General features: G+C 39.3%; 1 pseudogene; it reads left to right on the plus strand.

Annotated features, from left to right (window-relative positions):
* Positions 1 to 5,080: 5,080 nt before the first annotated feature.
* LOC148146782 (ubiquitin-like FUBI-ribosomal protein eS30 fusion protein pseudogene) lies at positions 5,081 to 6,808 on the plus strand (annotated as a pseudogene).
* The last annotated feature ends 5,446 nt before the right edge of the window (positions 6,809 to 12,254 follow it).

Genomic DNA, 12,254 nt, shown 5'->3' on the forward strand with positions numbered 1-12,254 from the left:
CTTTAGAGAATAATTGGACAATCAAGAGCCAGGAGTCTTATCTCTCTTTCTCCCAAAGTCAGCTGAGTTGCTGTATTCATCTGTGAACACAGGTAAATATCAACTATTCAATGACAAAAGCCAACCAACTGCAGGGTCTGACCTCAAGTGTTAATCTCTTCACTTCCACAACTAGAAATTCAGGCAAGAAAAATATACCACAGAGACTTTATTCTCATAACTATACTTATCTTGATAGTTTTATTATTGGTATCTGTAATTTTTAGTTAATGATATCATCTTTGTTTTCTCAAGGAACTTCAGTAATAGCTTATAATAAACAAACCTTTAATCTAAATCTTGACTGCTGCGCTACTTTAACTTGAACAGAGTTTATGAAACCGGGCCAAATAAAACATAATAATTCAGCACATAGCGGACACGATTGCTGACTCTTTTCCAACATAGCTTGGTGGTTCTTTTCCAGAGTATCTAGGTGATAGCATTGGCTCAGTGGTCAGACCCACTTGAGTCCAAAGATTGTAGGTTTAAGCCCTGCACAAAAGACCCAAGCACATAACCTATTTTGGCAGCAGTGAAGTGCTGAGAGAGAAACATCCTTTTAACTGCTGCTGAGTACATTTATGAGAGATTTACCAAAAGAATTTTATTTCCGTAGGAAGAGAACATCACATCATAACCAATCTCATTAAATGCACCCCTGCTGCACCACTAAAAGAATACTTTTCAATGCCAGCCATCCTTGTGTCATCTCTGAATGAGATTTCATAATTAGTGCCAATCACATTTAAATTACAAACAGGTTTGTGCCAATGAAATCTGCAGTGAGTGACTACTCATCTAATTTAGATTCTTAAACTGCCATGAGAGAGACAAACCTTTCATCCCATCAGTCTGACCTGTATTCAGAAGAAAGAAAACTCTTAGGCATTTAACATGAGTAAATTAATCTTGATTGCTCTGTGCAAGAAATTTGCACAAGTCACTGTCAGCAAATATAGAATGTGAGAAATTCACTAAAATGATGCTTCTGTAAATTCTTGCATCTACTGGGGCAGAACATCAGAGTCACCTTTAAAAGCAACCTATTAGTCATGGGGGACTCTATGCTCAGGGAAGCTATATTATAATCCATGACATAAACCAATGCCAAAAAATAGTTGTGACCTTTCTGAGTGTTTTGAAAAAATCGAACCCAGTTTAGGCTAATAAAATTGGCAGAAAAGTTAGAGTTGAAAATAGGGGTTAAGAAAGCAAACATAAAAAACTACTAATGGTCTGCTTTAGAGAATAATTGGACAATCAAGAGCCAGGAGTCTTATCTCTCTTTCTCCCAAAGTCAGCTGAAATAGGTGAGAAACCCAGCAGGAACCTCAGCAGATCATGGAGAAAATGAAGAATACGGGAAGAAATCCAGTGGTGACAGACTGTGAAAAATTAAATGTTGAGAAGGAACTTAAATAGGCATCTTAAAATAACCATGTACAGGATTGTCCCTGAACTCAAAACTAGAGAGTGAAATTGGAATGAATGATAAAGGAGAGATGTTCAAAAACTGAAAACAACCATGACTGGCTGGCAACATTTTGCAAAAACATGAATGCTACTTTCATAAATAATTGGAAACACATTCAAAGTAAGGAAAGAAAGGTACAGGAATGATGGGCTACAACATTGATGAAGACATTGAACAAATTCAATTTACAGGAAGGGAGAATTAAGGGAGCACACAAGATCCATAATTAATTTTCTGTGGGGACAATATAGTTAATGATTGATTAGAGAAAGAAATATAAATGGACATACAAGAGTTGAAGGTTAAGAAAGAAGGAGACGCTGAGAAATTGAGTAGGTTTCTATTCAGATACATAAACGTAATTGGTAGAAATATTAAAATTAAGTTGCTAGATATGAAGGCTGTTTTAGCAGGAAGGAATAGACAATCAAAGAATCCCTACACTATGGAAACAGACCATTTGGCCCAACAGGTCCACATGACCCTCCAAAGAGTAAAACTACCCAGACTCATTCCCCTACCCTATTATGCTACATTTAGCCCTGACTAATGCACCTAAACCTACACATCGCTGAACACTATGGGCAATTTAGCATGGGCAATTCACCTAAACCTGCACATTTTTGAATTGAATATAGAGGGAATATCATAAAGAAAGTTAAATAGAAAGGAATACAAAATTTAGGAATATGGTAAGCAGCCATTGTCCACAAAGTACCACTGACATTTCTCTCCATTAGAAGGAAACAATTGGTTATGCATAGCTTGCGGGTCACTACTACATAAACATGTGGTAAGGGAAGGAGGTAGAGCTCCTTGTCAGTCCGGGCATTGAGCCTGCATTTTCGGCTTCTTTCTGCACTACACTCTAACCATCCAGCCAAGTGAGCTAACTAATACCCGTTCAAGAGTATATAGAAATCAGAAAAGAAAAATCAGACAAGAAAAAATGGGAAAAGCGTACTTCTATAGGTCAGGGACATTTCAAAGATAAACAAAGTAGGTTCAGCTTTCCTTCACAGAAAATTGTTAGGATGTCAGTAATTTTTTTTAAATTCCTGTTGTATCAAGGATTAATGGCCAATAAATTTGCTTGGACTGGCTAAACAATCCCCCTTGCTATCAACTTTGTGGTCTTTGCAGGTGTTTGAGCTCATCACATTCATTGAACATGATATAAAAGCAGCGATGTGCTACTGAGCCTTTATAAAGCTCTGGTTAGGCCCCATTTGGAGTACTGTGTCCAGTTTTGGGTCCCACCCCTCAGGAGGGACATACTGGCACTGGAGCGTGTCCAGCGGAGATTCACACGGATGATCCCTGGAATGGCAGGTCTAAACATACGAGGAATGGCTGAGGATCCTGGGATTGTATTCATTGGACTTTAGAAGGTTAAGGGTAGATCTAATAGAAACTTACAAGATGATACATGGCTTGGAAAGGGTGGACGCTGTTGGACTTTGGCTCAATCTACCAATTTACTTTCTTCTATGTGTGAGCCAAGTCCTGCGTGTTCTTTTAAATGAAGCAATAGGAGAAGATATCCGGTCCCACACTCTTAATTTATTTTACACAGTAAGTTAACAAAGCATTCAGAGCTCTGGGCCTAAACATCTTTGTCCCTGACAAACTACAAAGTGTGTCAGTTCAAAAAGTAAGACCTCGTTTATCCCTGCCCCAGTCTTTTATACAATAAAAAACGTCATATAAACACTGAGGTAGAATTATCTTCTGATTGGGTGTTGGTCTCACTCCATTCCCCGCCTCCTCGCATTCCTAGCTGTCCAACCCCACGTGACCTTCTTTTGCCCGCGAAATGGAGCATCACGTGACCTCCTCGACCCACTTCCGAGGCGCGAAACGGAACATCACGTGATCACCTGCACTCTTCCGGGGCGCGAAACGGGACGTCACGTTACCGCCCCGCATTCTTCCGGGTGCGAGACGAGGACGTCACGTGACCGCCCCGCACTCTTCCAGGTGCGAGACGGGGACGTCACGTGACCACCCCCCTGCTTGGGTTACAGAGTCACCACAGGGTTTTGAGTGCTGAATCCATCCAGAGTCACAGCCAGCCTTCTGTTTTTTTAAGTAAGGGATATATTTACAACGCTAAGAAATTGTTTCCGTTAGGCGAGGAGACTAGGATCCATGGGCACAGCCTTAGAATTAGAGGGGGTAAATTCAGAACAGAAATGCGGAGACATTTCTTCAGCCAGAGAATGGTGGGCCTGTGGAATTCATTGCCGCAGAGTGCAGTGGAGGCTGGGACGCTAAATGGCTTCAAGGCCGAGATTGATAAATTCTTGATATCACAAGGAATTAAGGGCCACAGGGAGAATGCTGGTAAGTGGAGTTGAAATGCCTATCAGCCATGATTAAATGGCGGAGTGGACTCGATGGGCCGAATGGCCTTACTTCCACTCCTATGTCTTATGGTCTTATGATTTGTGCTTAACCACACAAAGTTCCAACCTAAAGAAAATGTTAATGGACATGACCCTCAGTCTACTGGCAGCTTACTTTGCTGCCTAATCATTTATTCATATTTCAATGTTCCATTTCTTGAGACGCAGTAATGTTCATTTTGTATGCTTTATGTATTTATAAATTTTGTGTAATAAGCCTATAAATTATTGCTAAAGTGGACTTTATAGAGTCTGTATAGAGAGAAAGAAACTTAAGCTTATCTTGTTACGATGATGTGTTATCTCTCCAATATTAATTTGTAATATAATTGGTTGGATATATTATATCATAAACTTATTGAGAAGAACACATTGCAAAGCAAAGGGCATTGCTGCTGCTGTAGCCAACACTGCATTTGCAAAGAACAGATTATTTGGTTGGAGACACAAAGTCTACAATACTTTCAGAGAGGGGTCACATGACCCAGTTAATGGTCATAAAATACTGATTTCTTAACAGTCAAAAAGAAATTCCCACAAGGACAACAGCCTTTGCCTTCTCTCTCTCTCTCTGAAAATCTTCTCCATTAAAGTCTGTGAATAAGCCTTTCTTCACCTTGATGTTACTTTTCAAGAAGGGTAGTAGATGTATTTGAAATGTATTACCATTTCATAGTAATCTTTGCATCTTTGTTGGAGTTTTTTAAAATTAAATAAACCAGTTATTTATTTGTTAATTTTAAGAACCAGTTTCTTGGTTCTGACATAAAACTGCATACAGTCTAATATAACATTGGTTATAAAAACTCGCTTTTTAAAATGTGGCCAGTGCAGAAGTGGGACAAAGGAAATAATCAGTTCAGACCGCAAAACTAGATTATAACAATCTGCATTCTGGAAGTCAAGTCAAAAATCTCTTCAAGGTGAAGGCCATAGCTGATTGTGCTTTTTGCATCGGACTACTTCAAATTCTATTGGACTGTATTATCTCAACCTCAAATCATGAAAGAGACAGTTAGAATTCAGCTGTTCCTGAGCAACACAATGGTCCTTCTAAAGTGCGAGTTGCTCTATCTACCTCAACAGACATCAAAGTGTGACTGGTCAAAATGATGGCTCAGGCATTTGGAAATATGATTGCCTCAGCTAAAAGACAATGGAGGAGACTAGCTCCAGAACCTATGCTAACAGCTCTCAAAGTTAGAAAAATGACTCAAGAGTCTGGGACATTGTGTGTTGCAAGCTAAAAACCAACTCTACAGCTGTCCTATATACAGAACCCCAGGAAAACAACTTTGAGAAACATTATTAGAGCAGGATTTTGACTAGAGGGCCAAAGGAGCAATTTTTTTTTATGCAGGGGTGGTGTGTGTATGGATTAAGCTGCCAGAGGAAGTGGTGGAGGCTGGTACAGTTACAACATTTAAAAGACATCTGGATGAGTATATGAATAGGAAGGGTTTAGAGGGATATGGTCTGAGTGCTAGCAAATGGGACTAGATTTATTTCAGATATCTGATGGGTATGGCCGACGGAAGGGTCTGTTTCGCGTGATGCATGTCTCTTTAACTCAATGACTCTAAGAGAAAGATATGCAAAAATAAATTACTGTTCTGTAAATGCAAGCGGAGCAATGTGGAAGTGTCAAATCCACAGAATTGATAAAGAACAAGGACCCATACCTTCCTCTCAAAATCTGCTAACCCACTGAATCTACCTGTACAGGAAAACACCAACTACCCAACTACAGGCACCAGTGCAGCTGCAGAATTGGACTCACGTATTAACTTCTTCACTTCAGTGAGAAGGAAACCAAGCGACTGTCTCCAACTGTATACCCCACAGGTTTATTGGGAATTTCTTCATATAATTATTCTTTTGTTTTATCTGTATTCATTTTAATTTTTGTATCTAGTAATTATTTAGCTGATTATTGTGTATATTTATTCTTAAGGAAACTTCAGCATTAGTTTACACTAAATTAACTTTTAATCTGTTTAAACCAAAGATTTGGTTCCAGAGCTGCTCCACTTTAACTTCAATCATAATTCTTAGAAAATGAATAAATGAATGACAGATGAACATAGGAACAGGTGTAGTCCGTTCAGCCCTCCAGACTGTCCTACCACTCAATGAGATCATGAATCCTAACTCCCTATAGCTGTCTCTGGCCCATATCCCAAAACAGCTTTGCTTAACAAAAAATGATCTATCGCAGATTTAAAATCAACTGTATTTAATGTTGTTTGTGGAAGGGAATTCCAAACATATGATCACTGACTATACTGGGAACATAGCTGATAGTTGTGGCAATACAAATATAAACAAATATACCTAGTCTTTTAAACATGACCGACTTGACTCGAAGCAATCAGGCAGCTGTTTCTACAAGTTCAAAAGACCCATACTCTTGATGTGACTGGAAAAGAGACTATTGGGAAAATTAAGGCCCATGTTGAATCCCTGAAAGGAGTATCTGCTGTTGACCAAGTGGTCTTCTTGGCTGGCATTCCCTTAGTTGATGATGCCACCTTAGGCCAATGTGGCATCAGTGAGCACTGCACTCTCGAAGTAGTTGCTTGGTTGTTAGGTGACACGGTCCATGGATTCCTTGCTCAAGCTCGAAAAGTTAAAAGATCAAACTCCCAAGGTTGCAAAACTGGAGAAGAGGAAAATAAAGACTGGCCATATAAAGAGGGGCATGCAGTATAATTGCTGTTCTGTAAAAGTTGTGCCATGCTTTGGAAAGAGAAAGGGACCAAATTCAAACGCAAATTCGTGTTTGTCATCAGAAACTCAGTTAATTTCATTCAATGAATTGAAATCCATGCCTCAGTCTCATATGAACTGGCTCATTTGTCTGGAACTGTTTCAAATGAAGTAATTGGCTTGTATGGTATTCAAATCCAGTCGTGTGAATTTTAAAAAAAACTTTCCGGCAAAAAAAAAGTCCAGATTAAAACTGATATGAAGAAAAGTAACCTTTACATATCCTGTTGAGGGATTGGAAAAGACAGACTTTGTGATGAGCAAAGGGAATTAGTTCACTCAGTTGGCTGTATGGTTGGTTTGCAATGCAGAACAAAGCTTGAAGTGTGTGTTCAATTCCTGCACCGGCTGAAGTGACTATGAATGTCTCAACCTCTCCCCTCAGCTTAAACTGCTGCCAGTTTACTTCTCAGTAATGAAAGAACAGTCCTATGGTCTGATAAAACAATGTCAATTTTACTCTAAATCAGAGGCAAAACAATGTAGGGAAAACATAGCAGCAGAATTTAACTTTTAGTCAAAATATTATTTCAGTATTTGGGCGGTAAGAAGATACCTAATGTGATAGTAAAAACAATAATATATATATAAGAAATAGTGAAAGAAAGGAATGGGTAATTAATACTATAAAGGGCCACAGTATTCAAAAAACAGGACATCAATCTTAAGGCATTGCCAAATCAACGTATTCAAAATAAAATGAATGATTTTAATAAAGATGGAATCCTGGATGGGTTAGGCTAAAACAAACAAATCACCAGGGACTGACAATCCTAAAGTTTATCCTAAAGTTCTGAAAAACAGACCATTATGAAAAGGTTGAGGACATTACCAATAGTTTGGAAACAGCCCAATAAAGGAGAGAAAATGGAATTAGCAACTAAATATATATCCTCCAATCTTCATTCTGCTTAAATCTTTGGATTTGGTTAACTAATAGTGATCAACAGTATGTCCCTGCAGTGGCTGGTGATCGGTGAATAGGAAGGCTAATTCACACTGTGGAATTTGGAGCAGTGAGCAGGAGACAGCAAGATAAAGCTGTCACCCCCTGGCATGAGCAAAGATGGCAGTGCTTGATATTGGACAAGAAACTTAATTTTCACCTGCCTCAAAGAGATTTCAGAGATCTTCAGATGACCAGTCATCAAATAAGACATCTTTTTAACCTTGTTTGGTCACATTTGTATCAGCGATTCTCTCTTTCAGTTTTCTCTGTTCATCTTCTGATCCCATCATTTTATTTCTCTTGCTCTTTGCTTCCCAGTTCTTTATCTGCACTCAAATTCTATTGATGTTCTTCAAATGTTTCTCATTTTTCAAATTTTCTTGCCTCTTTCTTTCTATATCTGTCTATTTTTTCCTCTGTGCTGCTATTTCGAGTGTAAGGAAGCATGTAGTCAGGATTGTCAGTTTATAGAAAGTGTTAAGTCATCTGTAAAGAGATAGTCAAGGAAGAGGGAGAGTTGAGTAGGTGGAGCCATCTTTTAGAGGACTGAATGGTCGACGTTGGAATATTGCACACAATTCTGGTCTCTCTGCAATAGGAAGGATGTTGTTAAACTTGAAAGGTTCAGAAAAGATTACAAGGATGTTCCCAGGGCTGGAGGGTTTGAGCTATAGGAAGAGGCTGTGGCTATATTCTCTGGAGCATCAGAGGCTGAGGGGGAACCTGATAGAGGTTTATAAAATCATGAGGGACATTGATAGGGTGAATGCTAAATTGCCCGTAGTGTTAGGTAAGGGGTAAATGTAGGGGTATGGGTGGGTGGCGGGTCGGTGTGGACTTGTTGAGCCGAAGGGCCTGTTTCCACGCTGTAATGTAATCTAATCTAATAGCAAAGGGCTTTTCCCCAGGGTAGGGGTGTCCAAAACTGGAAGGCTTAGGTTTAAGGTGAGAGAGGGGAAAGATTTCAAAGGGACCTAAGGGGCAATTTTACACACAGAGGGTGATGCATGTGTGGAATAAGCTGCCAGAGGAAGTGGTGGAGGCTGGTACAATAACAACATTTAAAAGACATCTGAAAGGTATATGAATAGGAAGGGTTTACAGGGATATGGGCCAAATTCTGACCAATAGATCTAAATCGGTTTAGGATATCTGGTTGACATAGACAAGCTGGACTGAAAGGTCTGATTCCATGCTGTACATTTCTATGACTCAATAAGTATATCACTTTAGCATACTAACCAAAGAACTTATAAAAAATGTTTTGGGTATAATGAAGCATCCTGGCAAAAAACTGTTGCATAGGTAGTAAGTGCTATAAATAGGAATATTGAAAATCTTGTGCACATCACGAGCAGACCTCGCATGGTGTTGCCAAACTCAAAAGGTTACATTGTTGACAATACATTATGAAGACAAAACAAAATACAATTTAAAAATTGTGACAGGCTGTGTCATAGGAACTAATATATTTAAAAGAAGTGTTGTCATAAACCATACTTTAATTCTAGACAGACTAGTAACAGCATTGCAAAGGAATGCAACTTGTAGCTGTTGAAAAAGACAAATGTGTCTGTAAATTCACTCTGGTAGCCACAGAATGCACAAGCAATTGCAAGGGACTTTCCATAACTTAATGTACATGGGCCAACAATCCTAGTGTTGGTCTGGTATTAGCACAACTATAGGAAGGTACAGAAACAAAATTCTGTAGAAACTCTGACAGTTTTCCTCAACGTTCTTGTTAAAAAAGGGACAAATTTCTAATATTTGTCAAGATAAATTCATGTGTGAGGAAAACTTGGAGCTGAGCCTAGTTTGTAATTAGACCACTGCTACTGGCCTCCAGATTTCCCATGACCTGGGCCTGGTTCTTGGAATCAGCTTAGATCCAACTGCACTGAAATCCAAACTAAGATGGGATGTTCAGTCCCAATTAAACTGTTAACTGAAGACAGTTCTTTATTATACTTGCTCTGCTGCATTAAATCTAGAGGACAAGATACAAATATGTTTGTTCCAGCCTCTCTTTTGCATTTTTTAAAAGAATGCTTCTTGGAAGACAATTGACAATATTAATTATCAGTATTCTCATATAGAAGCTGAAGGAATAAAGTAGACATTTGTCATCTTGCATTCCCTTCCTTTAGGTTTCCCAGGCAACACAGGTCAAAGGATAAGAAGTCTTGTGACTAGGTCCCAGCTGTAGCAATTGCCAGTTGTAAATGCCACTTGGAGTTATACAAGAGCAGTCTGCCTTGACAGAATTCTGAGAAATCTCAACTTACAAATGAGATGTGATGCTGAAACTTGACTGGTCAGAATTGAATTGATTAGTGTGGGGAAAGGAACCTGATGAGGCACCTTCGGGTATGTGGCTCACAATCTGTGGTCCCCAACCTCAGTGACAGTTTATTATCTTATGACACCAGTAGCAGGAAACGTCCTCAGTTTTAAGACTTCTTCCAATATTTTCCTTTGGATTTCACAGACTCACGCACGATTTGATTGACATCCAATCAAAATTCCCACATCTTCTTTTTTAACCCCTTGCCTTCTTCGTGGAGGAGTCTGCCTAAGGTTCACCTACACGTGAACACATTGCTTTCACAGTCTATATTATTTATTCCATTTTCTAGACTACAATGACTGAAAAAAACACATGCTGGAGATCACCTTGGGTCAGGCAACATCCATGGAAAGACAGCAAGCTAACATTTTGAGTCAGGTGACTCCATTAGCTTGCTCTCTCCCCATAGGTGCTGCCTGACCCACTGCGGTAATTTGTTCCAACTTCTTAACTAAAATAGCTAACTGTGATCTAGACCTTGCCGTGCCATTGCAAAACACATCCACGGATGAAAAACTATTGACATAAATGCTTACCATTTTAATTCATCAAAATATGGACAAGTAGAAACTACATCAGTTGTGTGCAAGCATCAACTCCATCCAACTAGCCACACTTATGAAACCAGTTGAAAGTACAACTGTTAATATTCAATGCCAATGTTAATGATTACATCAATAAATTAACATTACTAGCACCAGATAATTTCTTTCAATCATACTGCAGCTTTCAAAGACGGCATTATTTTCCCCAGTTGTTTAATTTGTTACAAGTAATGATTTTCTTGAATGCACTTTTTTGTCTGAAGTGAGAGAAAGGAATTCTAATGAGTGGACAGCTACAGTGAAGCGAAATTGAAACAAATTTTGTGAGTATTCCAAGAAAAATGCAACTATGTATTCTGTCGTACAAGGGCATTGTTCTCAAAGAGCCCCACACACCTTGGGAAACCAGTCAGCTGGTTTATATTCATAGCTAATTGCCTCCTTGCAATATTTTAGTTACTTACACAACAGATCCCTGGGGTTCCATGCTCATCGACAAACCGAACTGGGTTAAACCCAGCATTGAGCAGATTTGTTGTGGATCCCGACTAAACACAGTTTCTCAGGGGTTTGGGTCTGTGCCCAAACTCATCTCCATCTACTTTGACTTTTACTCCACGTTTTTTAATTTCAAGGGAGACTGGCAGAGAGCAGTGGGAAAGAATACAGCAGGACACACAATTCTTTTTTCCCTTTCCTCCCACTTGCAAAACAAATGGTCTTATCTTTGTCATCTTTGATTTGATTTATTATTGTGACAAATACCTAACTACAGTGAAAAATTTTGTTTTGCTGGCAGCTCATAACATACAAAGTTATAAGACCATAGGGCGATTGAACAGATCGGGACATACAAAGTTACAGCTGCAAGGAAGGTGTAGAAAAAGCAAGGCCAACATTAGATTTGAAATTTGAGAGGTCGATTCAGAAGACTAATAACAGCAGGGAAGAAGCTGCGCTTCAACATATGTACTGTGTCCATTTTTTCCCTTTCTTCACAGAAATTCAGTACTTTATTTTTAGGATCATCTCCAGTTTGGAAGCTGACATTTCACAGAACCCTGTCACCACGGGCGATATAACCAAAAGTGCTGCAGACTGATCCCCTGCCCTCTAAAACACCAGGACCTTGAAAACATCCAACAAGGAATCAGACAAATTCATAAACGACTCTGGACTCATATGGATTTCACCACTTAATCTTGCTCCCTTTCTTCTTCGAGTTGTATGCCTGATGGCAGGTCCAACCTATAGTGCCACAACTTCCACCCTGGCAAGGATGGGAGTCAAACACTATCTAATCCATGCCAGCTTCTAGCCAACCAGCACCCCCAAAAACCAGGTTACTATGACAACAAACCATGCTTTGAATAGAGGCTCCAAGTGTTTTTGTTAGATGGCTGACCAGGAATTTCATCTGGCGCATGTTAGAAGGATTTACAAGCTGATGCCATTTGGTCACATTATGAGCACAGCTCCTTGGCCATTATGTCTTAAAGTGGGACTTGAAACTGGAACGATTGGCTCAGAGGCAGTGATGTCACCCAAAGTGTCACAGGAGTTCCTCAGCCACCATCCAACATGGAGTTGAAATGAATTTTCTTTACCAATCTTCAGTTAGGATACCTACAAACTTCCAATTAAATGAATTAACGTTTTTTTGCTAAATTATCAAAGAAGCCACAGACAATAAATTGGCATTGACAAAGATCACAAT

Source organism: Chiloscyllium plagiosum, unplaced genomic scaffold (genome assembly GCF_037043375.1).
Source record: "Chiloscyllium plagiosum isolate Xiang-an unplaced genomic scaffold, Cpla_swu_hap1 HiC_scaffold_19, whole genome shotgun sequence".
NCBI lineage: Eukaryota > Metazoa > Chordata > Chondrichthyes > Orectolobiformes > Hemiscylliidae > Chiloscyllium > Chiloscyllium plagiosum.